At 41.5% G+C, this 15,927-nt stretch overlaps 1 long non-coding RNA gene across 1 annotated transcript in view; it reads left to right on the forward strand.

Moving 5' to 3' along the window:
- Positions 1 to 15,927, forward strand: part of LOC109280299 (uncharacterized) — a 372,666-nt gene that overhangs the window by 136,389 nt on the left and 220,350 nt on the right. The window contains exon 2 of the long non-coding RNA XR_009459036.1: positions 13,332 to 13,929. This is a non-coding gene — a long non-coding RNA (uncharacterized LOC109280299). The remainder of the gene's footprint in view (positions 1 to 13,331; positions 13,930 to 15,927) is intronic.

Genomic DNA, 15,927 nt, shown 5'->3' on the forward strand with positions numbered 1-15,927 from the left:
TAGAAACTTAATGGGCTGTAGCATTAGTTCTGATTCTCTCAGGATTAGTTATTAACTACAAGAAATTGATTAGGCTTATGACACTGCAACACATCCTTTTTGGCAATATGTACAGTAAATACACAGAATAGCAAAGCTGTTAATAAATAAAACTATCAGTAACAGTAATCTAAAACTGTTTTTCCCCCATATTTTAACTTGAATGTTTCCCATCATCTGGATATTTTCTGTTGACCAATATAAAATAAATAACATTAGTTTGTCTCAAGATTTTTCAACATTGATTTTTTTTTCCCCTCCCAAGATCAAAGGAGGCATGTTCTGATTCCACCAGTTGTTGACACTATAAAAACACATGGATCTTTATGTCTGGCATTTTTTGCTTGGTTTAGAAATTATTGATGTCATAAATTAATCAGGGGAACCAAATCCCTGAATTTAGATCTTGACAGAAGAGAATGAAATTACTGATATGTAACTATTTTGGTTGTACTTTAGTTCTTCAGTTCTATGTAGAGGTAAAAATTGTAAATGTTTGATGTGATGTATTACAAATGGAGTTTTTTGATGAATTGACAAAAATGGGGTTCAAGAATCCAAAGTTTTGGTGAATTTGAACCAAATACAGAGAATAGTTTGTTTTTTTTTTATCAAAAACTAAAATACAAACGTAAGTGTTGCAAATTTTATTTTTGATATTTTAAAAATGAAACATAACTATTCAGTAATATTTTGTTTTAAAAGGATGTAAATGTAAAATACAATAAGAAGAAATGGTTATAGGAGCTGAAAAATGAAGCAAAATATTAAGTATGGCTCAAATTATGTCTCAAATTAATCCTGAATATTTTTGTTTGCCAAATGTAAGCAAAACCAAAATATTGTTTGTCCTAAAACACTTGTAAAATTATTTTTTCTTCTTTCTTGATGGGAAGTCAGACCCTGAACTAAAAAAAAAAAATTATTATTCACCATCTCTAATTAAAAATCATGTTTCTCCTTTTTTTAGAGGCATTCTGTATCTTGAAACAGACTATCTACTTGTCCTTCTTTGTCTTCTCTGTCTCTCTTTTATGGTTTGATCCACAAGTTCATTAAACTAAGTAAGACGGGTTTGGTTTTTGTTTTTTTTCAATTACTTAAAGAGCCTTGTATTGTGCAGTTGGCAAGAATCAACATACTAGATAAAATACAGCCCTGAGGAGCTGGGACTTGTATTCTGATCCTTTAATTTCAGAGATAACTTTATCACTGGAGAAAAAGGAGATCTTGCCTATGCTGATAGATGGAGTATCTTCTCTCTGGGCCACTCCTGGAGTGTAATTCTGGCAGTACAAGATCAAACTTGCCACTCCTTGTGCATTTCTTCCTATGTTGGCCTGCCCATTTCAATGTTTTCTCCTCCTTGCTTGAGCTTCCTTTCTTCTCTGTTCTTAGTTCCTCCTCTCACATGGAAGCCTATGATTGTTCCCCTTTTCTGAATCAAATGAATGACCAGTTACTGAGTAGACTGCAGGAACAAAACAAAGAGCTGGATATTGGAATTCAAGTCTGTAGCAAACTATGGGACCAAAAATAAGAGACCAAAATGTAGCATAGCTTGGCAGCCAGAGAGCTAACATGATTTTCAGAAGTGCCAAGCACCAGGTACTTCCCACTGTGTCTGTGCATAAAAGCCCCACCTTCTCTAGAACAACAGTCCATACCCACCAATGCAAAAACTGGAGGTTTAATCCTGTTTGCCTTACTCACGTGAGTAGTCACATTGAATTCTACCATTTTCCCATTTCTTTCTCCCCACCCTTAAACATGGTTTCCCATCAGAGCTTTCTGTTTTTAGTTTCTGCCTTGTGACTGTGATCCATAGGGAGAGTGTTTAACAAACAGCCTGATTTCATGTTGAGCTATATGTAAATTAGACACTGCTTAACTGCAGTTCATAATTGTGCAAAAAAGTCATATAGGAAAACCAAAATATATTATGCTGATTCCTGAACAGTCTATTATTTCTGCACAATAGTAATAACTTAGCCATTCAGATCATCTATTTTACTTATCAGATTATATGTTCCCTATTTATGCCTTGCTTAGATATCTTCCACATGAACATTGTAATCTTGGTGTCCTGTTGCAGCTGTGCCCCTCTCCCTCCCCCACCTTAGCCCTATCTTCTTAAGATGATATAAGCACAAGCAGAATTTAGCCTTTGGACCAGATTGTCAAGAGCTTAGCATTCAATAGCTCCTATTTAGGTATCTCACCTAAGTGGCCAGATAGCCAAGAGACTGTCACACTCCATAAGAGCAAGACTTCTCAAAGGTTCCTGAGCGTTTCTGGCAATATGACTACTTAACTTAGACTCCCAAATGATAAATGACTTGTTTTGTAACATGGTCTAATAATGCATGACACTAGTAGTGCTCTCTACTAGTGTGATGTAGTTACTCCATGTTTTTCTTTGAAAGGCATTCTAAGCATATATCCACACTCCCACTGAAGCATATATCCTAGTTTGCTGAAGTACTAGATGAAGTCTAACTACTCTCTCACACGGCTCCATATTGGCCAATTTTTTCTGCTTCTCAAGGTTGATGCTCAGCTAGATAAATTATCCTTTATGAAACTCTTTGGTGCCAGAGGTAAACTGATTTTGATACCTGAATTAGGTTCTGGAAGCTGTAAGAATAGAGGGTAGGCAATAAAAGAGTCTGGGTGAGCCCTGGTTACATAGTCTCCCCACACTCTCTGCCACTATGAGAGACAGGGTACTGGACATGATGGACTTGTGGTCTGCCCTGGTCTGGTTCTTGGATATTATGATGCTCCACTGTTATAAATGACATTTCCCATTATTGGAACTGTAATCCCACCATCCTGTGCCCTGAGTGAAACCAGGAGTATGAAGTATCTCATTCCCATATTTCCTGTTTAAATATTTCTGTATTCAACAGAAATATTTTGTCATAAAGTCAAAAGTGTCTCTAGAATTTTTAAACAAAAAAATGCAAAAAAAATTGTTTTAATTTTATCGGAGAAAACCTTTGACGTACGAATAACTTCCTCTGTTAGAACCCAGGTAGTGTGGTAGAGAAAGAGGAAGCATGCTGATTCTAATGCACAGGGATAAGGAATAGAGGGGACACAGGTACTCAGGACAGAGATGTAGTTGTGAGAGGGTAAAGGTAGGAGCTGTGTGTGTTTGGCACCAAGGAGCAGAAGGCACAATCTGGGAGATGACATTTAAAGGGTCTATAGGGCATCTTCAGTCCCTTTAAAAACCTGGAACTGAACCAAGGATTATTTCGTCCAGCAAACATCCTCTGTTGTTTGTTCATTTCCATTGGCTATATGTGTCTCATTACCTTTAATGTGCTTCTTCCAGGTAGATGATAACTGCCTCGTGCTGCTACTTTTTTATTCTAGTTACAGTTGTCTGCTTTCTTGACCCAAAAGTTCCAGTCTTATTAATGATCCAAGGAGAAGGGGGAAGAAGGTAGCCAATGTTCCATGTTAAAATTTCTGCTTATTTGATTTTTTTTTAATCAAGTAATGTAATTTGAAATATATTAAAAGAATAAAATGTTAAGGTTGCAAAGTCAAATCCTCAAAAATAAGGAAATGACTAAATTGCAGGCTGCCTGTTCTACCTCTACTGGTCCTTTGCCTTTATGCATTATGAAATAATCTTTAATTAGGTAATTCCTACAGTCCTTCCATTGGACCCCAGTCCATCATCCAAACCCAACTATGCAATATTCATTTCCTCCGGATCTTTATGTGAAACTTCACTACACAATCCAAATGTTTCACAGACATAAATTCATTTAATTTATCTCCATATCACTCCTCTTATTTCATTTGGTATTATCACCATTTTACAGCTGGGAAACTGAAGCACAGAAAGACCGTCTTAAACAGACAAGTATCTACTTATTTAGTTGCTGGGCATGATTTTTCAAAGTATTTAGCACATTATATTCAGAGCATGGGTCTGATTGACTTCAGTTACAGTGATCAGCTCTTCTGCAAATTAGTCCCCACGTGTCTCACATCAGGCACCCAGAAAATGGTAAATGCAGAGTCAGTGATGACCTGTGAAAAGTTTGTGTTAAGTGACTTGACCACCATCAGACAGGAATGTTGGGAGAGTTACAGACTGAATCCATTTGTTCAGGGCAGAATTTAGCTGCCATAACTCTATCATCCTTTACATTCTTACCATTTCCTGTATCATCCAGCAAAAACTTCCAGCTTCTGTAACAGATGGACTAGGTGTCCTCCAAATAACATTTTCAGTACAATCCTGTTTCACACTGTGAGTACTGAATGAAGTGTTTATAGGCCAGGGAGAAGAGGGTTTGGGGGGTATGTGGTCATATAACTAAATACTGCAAAATAATGTATATGAATGGGTGTAGTAAAATCTCCCAGGCTTCCTTGATTCCTAAATTTGGAATGCTTGACTAGCAGCCTTGTTGTTGTTGCTAGGGAACATATGTATATTTATTTCCCTCTGTTTCTTTTTAATATATCTCACAAATATATGTTCCTCATACTGCTTAACATCATTTTGATGATCATCTTGCTATTTTCTGGTTTACCTATTTTACGGACTCTCACAGTTTGATGAAGATCATTTACAGTTGATGTTTGCTAGTACTCTCGCAGCTCTAGACTGCATTTCACCTACGCCTGCAGATACCTGTATATTTTGCTTTGTCATATACTTTCAGAAGATCTCTACTCTAGGCTGTCACAACCCAAGGGTGTGATATTTTTTTTGTGTGCGCGCTTCGGCACTGCTGAATTATTTTCCCGCCATTTGTAGCTTTCTTTGCAGGGTGCATTTCTTCGTTGCAGCACAGAAATGCACATTGCAAGGAGTTCCCGCCATTTGTATTTAAATTCGTGCCCCACTATTGGTCAGTTCTAAATTATTCCTATGTGGCGGCTAGCAATTGGCTTGCTAGCCGTATGAGAGGCTTGAGTAGTTTCCGCCCAAGTCGGAGAACTTTGAGCACGCTGCAGAGTGCCTCTAAGGAGATTTGACTTGCAGCTAAGCAAGACTGATAGATAGACTGATCACCTATCGATTCGTCTCCCCGTCGCCGAACGATCCCTCGACGTACCCTTCCCTGCACGCAAAGTTCCACGGAGCCTCGACAACTTCGTGTGAGTGAATTCCAGAGTTCTGTCCGAGAACTAAAACTAGGATTTAAGTGAAGTATTCCTGGAAACGTTCCAGCCTACACCACGACCATCTTCGGTGTAAGTAAACAATCTTAAACAACCATTAAGCGTCCGTGCCTAATTCTAGCGCGCCGCCTGCCTTCCCCGACCCAGCATGTCCGGGCTGCTGGCCACAGCCCGTGGCACAAAAAAAGGGCCTTGGATCGTTCCTGGCCCCCACATGGCGACGAGATGGGATAAGGAGAAGGCACGCTGGAGCTAGAATTAGTTAAGAACTGCCCTTGGCGCGGTGGAAAACGCCAAGTAGAAAACCTTATGGAACTGGAGGCGCATATTGCTTACTACCAGGTGGGCGGAACGGGTGAGAGATTTATCAGTGGACATCTTTCACTGAAGGGAGAAGAGGGAGCTTCCGAAGACGGAGCCCCGAGAGAGAGGGAAGTGTATTTGCACCCCGCGGCATTCGGGTGTATGATGAGCGATGAGCGGGTCCTGTTCAGGCCCCTCGACACTGTGTCCCTCGCCAGAGTCAACCCAGCAGGCGAAGTGAACCCGACCCTCACCCAGGAGTGTGCCCGTTGCCTAAGATGTGCTCAGGAGAGTGAAAAACTGGTGCCGATCGACCAGTTCTCCCCCTTCATGGTGGCGTCTAGATTAAGGGGTCGCGAGCTTCCATCTGAGATCCGCGAAGATCTGAAGACAGAGGAACGCGCCGCAAATGAGAGGGTGGCCCCACAATACGACAAGGGGGGAGTGTTAACTGCAACTTTCCGTACTGTAACCAATTTAATGCATAAGAATTTAAGTTTGAAAGCCCAGCTGCGTATGGCTGTTCAAGCGGTCAAAGAAGCGGCTGAGAAAAAGAATCCTGAAACGCCAGTCCAAGATGGCACCGAGCAAGAGGGAGACCGCGTGGAAGAACCAGAAAAGAAGGGTGGAGCTTCGGAGGAACCTGCGAGAGTTCGGTCAGCGACTCCGCCCATCGACGCAGCGTCATTTCCGGCGACCCCGCCCATTGACGCAGCGCCATTTCTGACGACCACGCCTTCCTGCCGACGACAGGGAGAATCAAGTGGAGGAATGCATCCACCCCTCCTGCCTGAAGCGATAGCAGCAATGACTCCCGCAGCAGTAGTCCAGCCTGTAACAACAACTAACCGAGTTGCTACTGCCTAGTATGCTTGCACCAGAACTGAACTACAGGATTTGTGCAGAGAATCAAGAATCCAACCTAAAGAAACTCTAGCTGTATGGTTGGGATGTTTGGTCATGGAACTTGGATCTGACCTACTGAACCAGGAAGAAGCAAGCTTCTTGGTAAGACAAGCTTCATGGAGTAGAGGACATGTCACTGACATCAACATGGTAGCGGTTAACGTTCACTGGCCTATTCCACTGCCAGCGCTTGTTGCAGGACTGATCGGTCAGAAAGCCCATGTATGGCATGACGGACGGCCAGAACATACCGGCGCAGAACATCTCATGCTAGCAATCATCGGAGTCTCGTACTGTGCCTGGAACCCCAGAGCATGTGCGCTGGGATTGACATCACTCCAGTGAATAAGACCATGGCCTCACCGTCATCTACGAGATCCTGGAACCGTTCCAGTGACCGTTCATAGCATAGATAGTTGTCTTGAGGTTTATGGGCGAAAGAACATCGTCGTCCTCTGGATTCTGCTCAACCCAATGGTGAACCAACCCGTGAGTAACCTCCTTCATCAGTTGTCCCGACCGCGTATCCTCATGGAGCCAAGATTATCCGGTGATCGGGAACGTCGACACCCGACCGAAATTCAAGGCACAAAACACCGCGAATCCGATCTTCCATCATTGCCATAGAGAACACCAGAAGAGCGATACATGTTTGGATTTCTCCTACAGCATTCTGGACTCAATAAGCGGCAACTTCGGATTTTAGGGGACGCAGGCCAATGGCAACTGGCCTATGAGTTAGGTTTCCATTACCTAGAAGAACTAAACGACGGCTCCTCGATGATTTTATCTAGTTGAGTGTGCAAGAGAGGGTAGTTTAGAGTAGCAAACACTTGTATTACATAGAAATGATAGTATAGTTTCATGGAAATTTTGTAAATATGTTGAGATGTGTTAACTTATTTTTTTTTGAGAGTTTTGTTTACAGATCCAGAATTCAGAGTGCGTGGTGAAGGGAAGCCCCAAGAAGGATAACATCATCGAAAGAAGTGAGGGCCTGACGCACGACTTCGCCATGACGCCCACTGAAGCCCTGATTGCAGTTTTTGTTATGAATCTGATTATGTGTATATGTATTTGTGTTGGTTATAATTTGATTCGATCCCTGGAGGACAAACTTCTTATGTTAACAAATTTTGTGTTTGTTCGTTCTGTTCGACAACTCATGATAAGAACTCTTAATTACTCGAATAACGAGCGTGCAGCATAATTCAGCTATACCTTCAGCAAGGGGGGATGTCACAACCCAAGGGTGTGATATTTTTTTGTGTGCGCGCTTCGGCACTGCTGAATTATTTTCCCGCCGTTTGTAGCTTTCTTTGCAGGGTGCATTTCTTCGTTGCAGCACAGAAATGCACGTTGCAAGGAGTTCCCGCCATTTGTATTTAAATTCGTGCCCCACTATTGGTCAGTTCTAAATTATTCCTATGTGGCGGCTAGCGATTGGCTTGCTAGCCGTATAAGAGGCTTGAGTGGTTTCCACCCAAGTCGGAGAACTTTGAGCACGCTGCAGAGTGCCTCTAAGGAGATTTGACTTGTGACTAAGCTGATCGATAGACTGATCACCTATCGATTCGTCTCCCCGTCGCTGAACGATCCCTCGACGTACCCTTCCCTGCGTGCAAAGTTCCACGGAGCCTCGACAACTTCGTGTGAGTGAATTCCAGAGTTCTGTCCGAGTCCTAAAACTAGGATTTAAGCGAAGTATTCCTGGAAACGTTCCAGCCTACACCGCGACCATCTTCAGTGTAAGTAAACAATCTTAAACAACCATTAAGCGTCCGTGCCTAATTCTAGCGTGCCTCCTGCCTTCCCCGACCCGGCATGTCCCGGCTGCTGGCCACAGCCCACGGCGCAAAAAAAGGGCCTCGGATCGTTCCCGGCCCGCACATAGGCCTGTAGTAGCAATATCTCTAATACTTTTCCTTCTTCCTGTATACTTTTTGTCTGTAAGAGTTTCACTTGTTCCTGCCTAAGGATCTCTCATTTCCCTTATCTTCTGTTTCTGTTAAAAAATGAGTGGAAGCAGCTATTTAAAAATTATTTATTTTGTATGTAAATTTTTTTAAGTTTTCCCTTTTTCTGGAAACCTCTCTGTACAGTCTTTTCTGATGTTGTTCAGACCCTTTACTAACCATTACACTGCTTTTTAGTATCCCTTATGTATGTCTGCATTTCTTGATAGTTTTGATTCTTTGTTTCAATCTTCTGGTCCTCTACCATTTCTTTTATAATTCTTCCTGCTCTTTAATTGTCTTAATAACTTCCCTTTTTATCCACATGTTTATATTCTGATCTGTCAGACGTAGTAAGCCAGAGTTATACTGGAATTTAGCTTCAGGAGTTCCAGGATGCATCTATATGTGGAATTAGCATGATGCAATTTTGCTACTCTTCTGAACTAAATGCATTTGTACTAGATTATAATGTTTGAGGATTCATTTATCAGTAGGGTTTTCTAATAACATTTTCAGTGAGTGCTATAGCCGAAAAATCTAAGATTGTGGTGTCTGATGGATAAACATTTCTTTCAGTAAGGCAAGATCAAGTAATCTTTGGCCTATGTCATCATATGCAAACCACCCATTTTTTCTCTTACTTAAAATGTAGTGTAATTTGACTGGAGTCAACTATTTTCAAAATTACCAGCGCAACTAATCATGTTATGGTGGGCTGGTTAAACTATGCATGCATACAGTTTGCTAGGTAATCACAGTTAAAACTATTATTTCAAGATTGTTCTCTTTACCTTTCTTCTAAAAAAAGATCTGCCTGGAGACGTGATGATTTCAACCAAAAGTCTAAGCAAGTACAAAACTCATTATTGAAAATAGGCAGTAGGCAGGATAGATTTGCATCTTATAAACTAACTAAATCAGAGATGTGTAGTACGAGCTTTTGTGAACCTGAGCTCATTTCATCAGATGCTGTGAAAGGACATGCATAGATCAGTGTATGAAATAGAAAGCAATCTGAATACAAAGGACAGGGAAGGGAAGGGAGGGAGGGGAGAGGCAGAAGGAAGGGATTGCTGAGAGGCAAAGAGGTGATAAACCCACAGGGGTCACAAAACCTAATTCAGCTAATGGGATAAGAATCCTCAGTACCTGTTTAGACCATACTTAATGCAGTCCAGCCTGTGAATGATTTCTCTTTCACAGTTTCATAGTTAAGTTTTGTTGTCTAATAACAGCTACTCTGAGGTCAGCAATGGAAAATCCATGGAGTTTAAAGCATTCTATTGCAGGTTTGTGCCTCTTTTTGAAACAGATGTCAAATCAATGTTCATTAATTCTTACCCATAGGGATTTTCCAATCTGTCCAAGGTAGATTGCAAAGGGGTACTATAAGCAGGTGATAGTGCATATTACATTGGTAGAGGTTCAGGTGAAACTCAGATGTTCTAGTCCACATTATTTTGTTCAGTGATGCCATAGTTTGTACTGAGGAATCTTGGTCTCTTTCAAGGCCTGGTGCTTCAGTGAGTATAGGAATTCAGTAGCCTGTTGCTTTCATGATGCCATTTGAAGTTGCAGGGCTGTCTGTAAACCAAGATGGGTTTGTCCCCCATGACTACCTTGAGATGCTCATTCTTGTCCAAGTGGGGCTACAGGCTGTTGGTGTCCAAAGTGTGCAAGCAGGGGTATATAGGTGACAACCAGAGGGATTCTGCTGTCCTTGTCTTGGTTTTGTTATTGTAGCAGGTTGGAGTGAGTCTGAGTCAGAGTTGTTGATTTTAGTGGCTACATTTTGGGATTGTAAGGTAATTGTAGGAATCCCTACTCCAGATCCTTAAGGCATGCATCCTGGTTGGTGGAATCAGAGCTAATATGGTTGTGACACAGAGATTGGCTGTAGACAATGGATTTAGTGATGTGCTTAGGATGGAAGCTGGTGGCATGAAGGTAGTTGTTGTGGTTGGTTTCCAGTACAATATAGTGTCATGTGGCCATTGCAAACCTTCCCTGTGGTGTTGAGGAAATGAATCTGCAAGTGTAGTATTCCAGAGTTAGTTTGATGGAGCAGTGGAAGTTATTTAAACTCCTAGTGACATTTCTTTAGAAATTCCTTTCCATGTATTTGTATCAATGTACCTTAGGGGGAATTTATCAGGAGGGGGTGAAAGGGAAGCTGGGGAGGAAATGAACAAGGTCTGTCATAAATATATTGGCATATGGGAGAGTCATACATGTGCCCATGGCAGTGCTATTAATTTGTAGCAATAGGGAGTTCCCAAATCTGAAATAGCTGTGTGAGAGAACAAAGTGGGAGTATACAGTGGAAACAGCAGCAATGTCCTTATCAGAAATAATGTCCTTTATGGCTTGTAATTCATCCATATCGAGGATGTTGATAAAGAGAGATGGGACACACATGGTAGCTACTACTGTAGTAGCTGGAAGCTCAGTGGACCCCAGTTTTTTAAAGAAATCAACGGTGCCTTTCAAATAGCTGGTGGCTCCAGTGGTATATGGGGAAAGAGTCAACATAGCTAGAAACTCCTTCTGTAAAGATGGCAATGGCAGAAGTAATGGGGCATCTTGGATTACCAGCTTTGTGGATCTTGAGTAATAAGTAAAAGTTGCATGGCCTGGGTTCCTGGCAGTTGGAAGTATCCATTCTCTCCCATCTTTTCAGTCTTGTCTTTCCAGAGATAGTGTTAAGAGTTCATTTAATTCATCCTGGTATTGTGCCATGGGGTTGGTCAGGAGTAGGCATATGTTAAACTCAGTGTTTGAAAGACATCTCTGCATTTGCTGTTTGAGTTGGGCACTAAGAAGGGCATACACATACCATGCTTTAAAACCAAACATTTTAAGTATGCCCATATTGAGGCTGACTCTCATCTAATTCACACTGGCATAATACACCTTGAAGTCACTAGAATTACACTGTTGTAATGAGACTGGAATCAGGCCAATTAAATGCATGTTAATTGACACTAATAGGCTTTAAGAAATTGAAGTGGATCAAGTTCTTTAATAACCATATACTTGTCAATGTATATTAGTAATTTAAGATCCTACAGCCTGATCCAAAACTTACTAGTGTCATTGAGAGTCTTTCCACAATATGGCATACATATATATAACTGTCACCCTAATTATTTAAGCTGCTTTTAAAAGGGTGCCCTCTGAAGGGTCTGCCTAGAGTAAACACTTAGAATGTCAAGTTTCATGCTCTGTTTTATATTGCCTAAAACTTTCGCTCTTACCTCAGACTTAAGTTGGAGTCTTTACATCTCCATTTTGCATATGTAAAATATAAAGTGCAATTAATCATGGATTGGATTTCACACTTGCAGTTTTGAACAGTTTAAAAATCTACATTCCTGAATCCGCCCATTCAACATGGGATTTGGATTTGTGAAAAAACTGTACTCACTGTCTTTGTACATCAAAATAGGGAACATTGCTTGAAGATGTGGCCCTTAATATAATTGATCAGTGTTCTGAGCATTTCCACAGGACTGAAGAGGTTAATAATACATATAATTGTAATGTGTAAAGGAAGCCGTCTGACCCCTTTGCTCTGACCATTTAGTTATGAATAAGAGCAGAAATGCCTTATTTGTCTTGATCATATTAACACAAATATTTCCTGAACAGTTTTTTAATGTAACATTTAGTCACAAGCAATTTTGTGCATTTCTGAAATTTAAATTCATGAAAATAATGATTAACAAGAAAGTCCTGACACATACATACTTACTTGCAGTGGCATGCATATGCTGTTGTAATAATAAAATTCCACAGCTTTCTTAATAAGTGAACATTCATCATTCTAATTCAGTATGTTATACACAGAGGATCTGTGCTAATGGTAACCGCAGAAAAGAAAGACCTGCAGAAAGCGCATATATCTTTTTCTCATGCAGTTCCTGACTTTCAAATATTTTACTATTCAGAAACACCAAAGCAATCTCTCCCCAGTGAGATCTTCAGCTTCATCCTCTGTAAAATCTGTATCAAGCAACCAGATAGCAAGAAGCCCCAGTAATTCATATTATTATTCTGCACCAAATAGTTCTGCACAAAATATAAGGAAACGTATTGCTTTTCGGGGTAGGCAGATACAGGGTAATAAGAAGCTTTGATCTGCCCGAATCTGATGCAGATATATATGCATGCCTCACTTTATCTCTACCACTATTCCACCTATTCTTTCAGGCCCTGTGGATCATGCTTTGCACATCAGGAAATTCTATACATAGGATATGTGGGGGTGTCAAGTCAGATTAATGCACACACTATTTACTTTCACCATTCTCTAGCACTTGGCAAATGCTCTACCAAAAATGTGACACGGGGTATGGCTGCATTATAAGCTATCTGTGTATTCAGGCTAGCAAATATGCACATTTCTCCCTATTATGCACACTTAAAGTCCTTTACTCATGCCTAAAGATGAAGCTGAAGATCTTTTGCAATCCCTGCTCTGGTTGGCAGCTTACACCTGAACTAGCAACCTGGACCTTTACTCATATGCTTTTCAGTGTTGATATAGCATATCCATAAGTAATATGGTTCAAGTACAGGACATCTTCTACTGATTCCCCAAAATTCTCCATATCTGTGTCTTTCAACCCAGGTGTGACCAAGATGTGACCACATGATCTTACCTGTAAGGCTTCAGGGCCAGAAATTTAGTGGCAAGATGAGCAGTGGCAGCTCCCAACTAATCGCCGCTTAATATTGCTGTTCCTCATCCTACCGCTAAATTTTGGATCTCTTGGGGAACCCCACAGACCAGATGACATGGCCCCACACAAACTCTGTGCCACGTATCTGGCCCTCAGGGCAGATTGCCAAGGAATGGTTATTGCTCTATCCCTTCTGCATGCTTCCCTTTACTCTGTACCCAGGACCAGTAAAGTACTTCATATTATCTGGTTTCATCTGTTTATACTTTTGTTTTACTCACAGACCATTACAGACTGCCAAGACATGGGTGATTTCTATGCTGCCAAGCCCAAGATGTTCTTCTGATCTGTGGCCAGCCAGCCAGAAAAATGTCATGGAGTGAATATTCTCAGGAACATGAATTAAACTACAGCATAAGGAAGATACACTGTTACAATGCCATTTGGAGGATGTGTTTCTGTTGGACATCCTCCAGACTGCACTATGATACCAGGAGGTGGTTCAAGCCAGTATCATACATTAAAGGCCACATCTTCAAGCGAGTGGTGCTGCAAGTTGACTAAAGTTCCGGCAATGTGCCTGCTATAAATATCCCTGTGCTATAGAGCTCAAAGAGATACTTTTCTTGAGCACTTAGACCACTATCTTCCATGGTGCCCTTTTTCTAGAAGTAAACCTGACCTATAAAGAGGAAAAGAGGCTCTCAAGGAGGGGTTATAGGATATGACAAAGGGCAATCTGCAAAAATCTGTGGTCAAGCAGGAACAACTTGCTGAATAAACATTTACAACAGATGGGCTCAAAGACGTCTTTGTGAAGCTTCTCATGTGGTGAAACCAGTTCTGAAGAGAGAAAAACAGGAACCCTAGATTCAGACTGTGTAAGGAAGCTTACCATGTTTGGTATTGCTGTACTGGAAGTTCAGTGGGATGTAACTGGTGTTGGTTAAGGACAGAAGCTTTATAATGAATTTCCACTTGTTACTTCCTATTCCTTTAACCTCTTCCCTGAAGCCCTCCCCCCCACACCCCTCAATCCCAGTTCCTATACAATGGAAGATGGATGACATCTGGCAGGATAAAGGGACTATGGAGATTAAGGGGAGAACAGGATGGCAGTTTTCAAATACTTGAAAAGCTGCCCTAAAGAAAATGAAGACGAACTATGTTTCTTGCTGCAGAGGACAGGGTATAAGGCAATAAGGTTAAACTGCATCAAAAGCACATGCATCAAAATGGTTACTGCAGCTCTGACTCTGGCCCCAACCCAAGCTCATGGTTGGGGTTAGAGATGGAGCCACAGCCAGTGGTGCCCGTGCCTGTGCCTCCATCACTGGACATGAGCAGTAGCGTGGGTGCACAGGCACTGGGGGGAGAAGCAGAAGTGGTGGCAGAAGGAATGGTGAGGGAGAGAAGTGGCAAGGGTCAGGTGGCAGAAGGGGCATGCAGGAGTCAGCACAAGTCAGAAAAGACAGGTGCCAGGGTGTGCTTTACCATGGGCAGAGATGCAAGCATGGGAGTCAAGTGAAAGATGGTAGGCTCCAGAGTGAGCAGGTACTGGTGGGGGGAGGGGGCACGCAGCCTGGGGAGGCAAGAAGTAGGGGAAGAGAACAGACAGCAGGGGGTAAAGGGCAGGGATCATAGAATCAAAGAAGTACGGTTGGAAGGGACCTTGTGATCTTCAAGTCCGACCCCCTGCTTGGGCAGGAGGAAAACTGGGCTCAAATGACCCCAGCCAGGTAGGCACCAAGCTGCTTCTTAAAGACCCCCAGGGTAGGAGCCAGCACCACTTCCCTTGGAAGTTGGTTCCAGATCCTAGCCACCCTAATTGTGAAGTAGTTCCTACGGATGTCTAATCTAAACCTACTCTCCAACAACTTGGGGCCATTATTCCTTGTTATCCCGGGGGGCACTAGGGGAAACAAGGTCCCCCCCAAACCCTCCTAGTCCCCCATAGTGAGTTTATAGACAGTCATCAGGTTCCCCCTCAGCCTTCTGAAGCCACTTGACTCCCCTACTGCTGCTTGCCCTGCTGCAGTGGGTGGGAGAACAAATTTAAGAAGATCCACCAATAATTAGGTTCTATACATAGAAAAATCTAACAAATGTATACATTTTCCATGTGTAGAGTGGTGGTCATTTTAAATTCTAAGCTGTCTTGGATTTGGGTAAATCGAGTAGTTTTCAAGAGGAGGCTGGAAAGGAATCTGTCTGGGTTGATTTAAGAATTATGAATTTGTGCTGTAGAGTCAAACTAGATGACTCAAGAGGCCCTTCCAGGCTTTTGAATGTGTGATTCAATGGCTCTAAACTTTTAGTGGACAATCCAAGCAGTAGGTGTTTCATAGTTCTCTCTCAAAAATTTTAACTTTTTGTAAATAGGTTACATTGATATACTGTTTATTATTTATACCTTGATTGCAAAAGCATTCACTATGAATTGCAGTTCTAGAAGAGTAGTTAATAATGAAGTTTTAATATTAACACTGAATTACAGTGCCTTTTTGTGGGCATTAGTTCAGAACATTGGTGTTTCCTTCCAATTTAAGATATTATGGAATGGTGGAACAGGTGCCACTGGTCAATTTCTTTTGAAATGCAAGACCTATTATTAACTCTTTAAACCCCCTGCAAATTGAAAACGTTTCCATAAGGCAATTCAAATAATATGCTTTTTTGTGCTCTTTTACATCCAGGAAGTTAATGGTACTTTTGAGATAGTGAGAGAGAGCCAATACATGGCTATTAGTCACCAGCCACTTATGTTAGTGTTTTTTCAGTGTTCTTCCTTCCTTTTTTTTTTCCATTCCTAGTAGGTGATACTTGCAAACTTGTCATATAGCTGGAAATTTAGTGGGGCTGACAAGTTAGATGATCTG

The sequence above is a fragment of the Alligator mississippiensis genome, chromosome 1, assembly GCF_030867095.1.
Source record: "Alligator mississippiensis isolate rAllMis1 chromosome 1, rAllMis1, whole genome shotgun sequence".
Lineage (NCBI taxonomy): Eukaryota > Metazoa > Chordata > Crocodylia > Alligatoridae > Alligator > Alligator mississippiensis.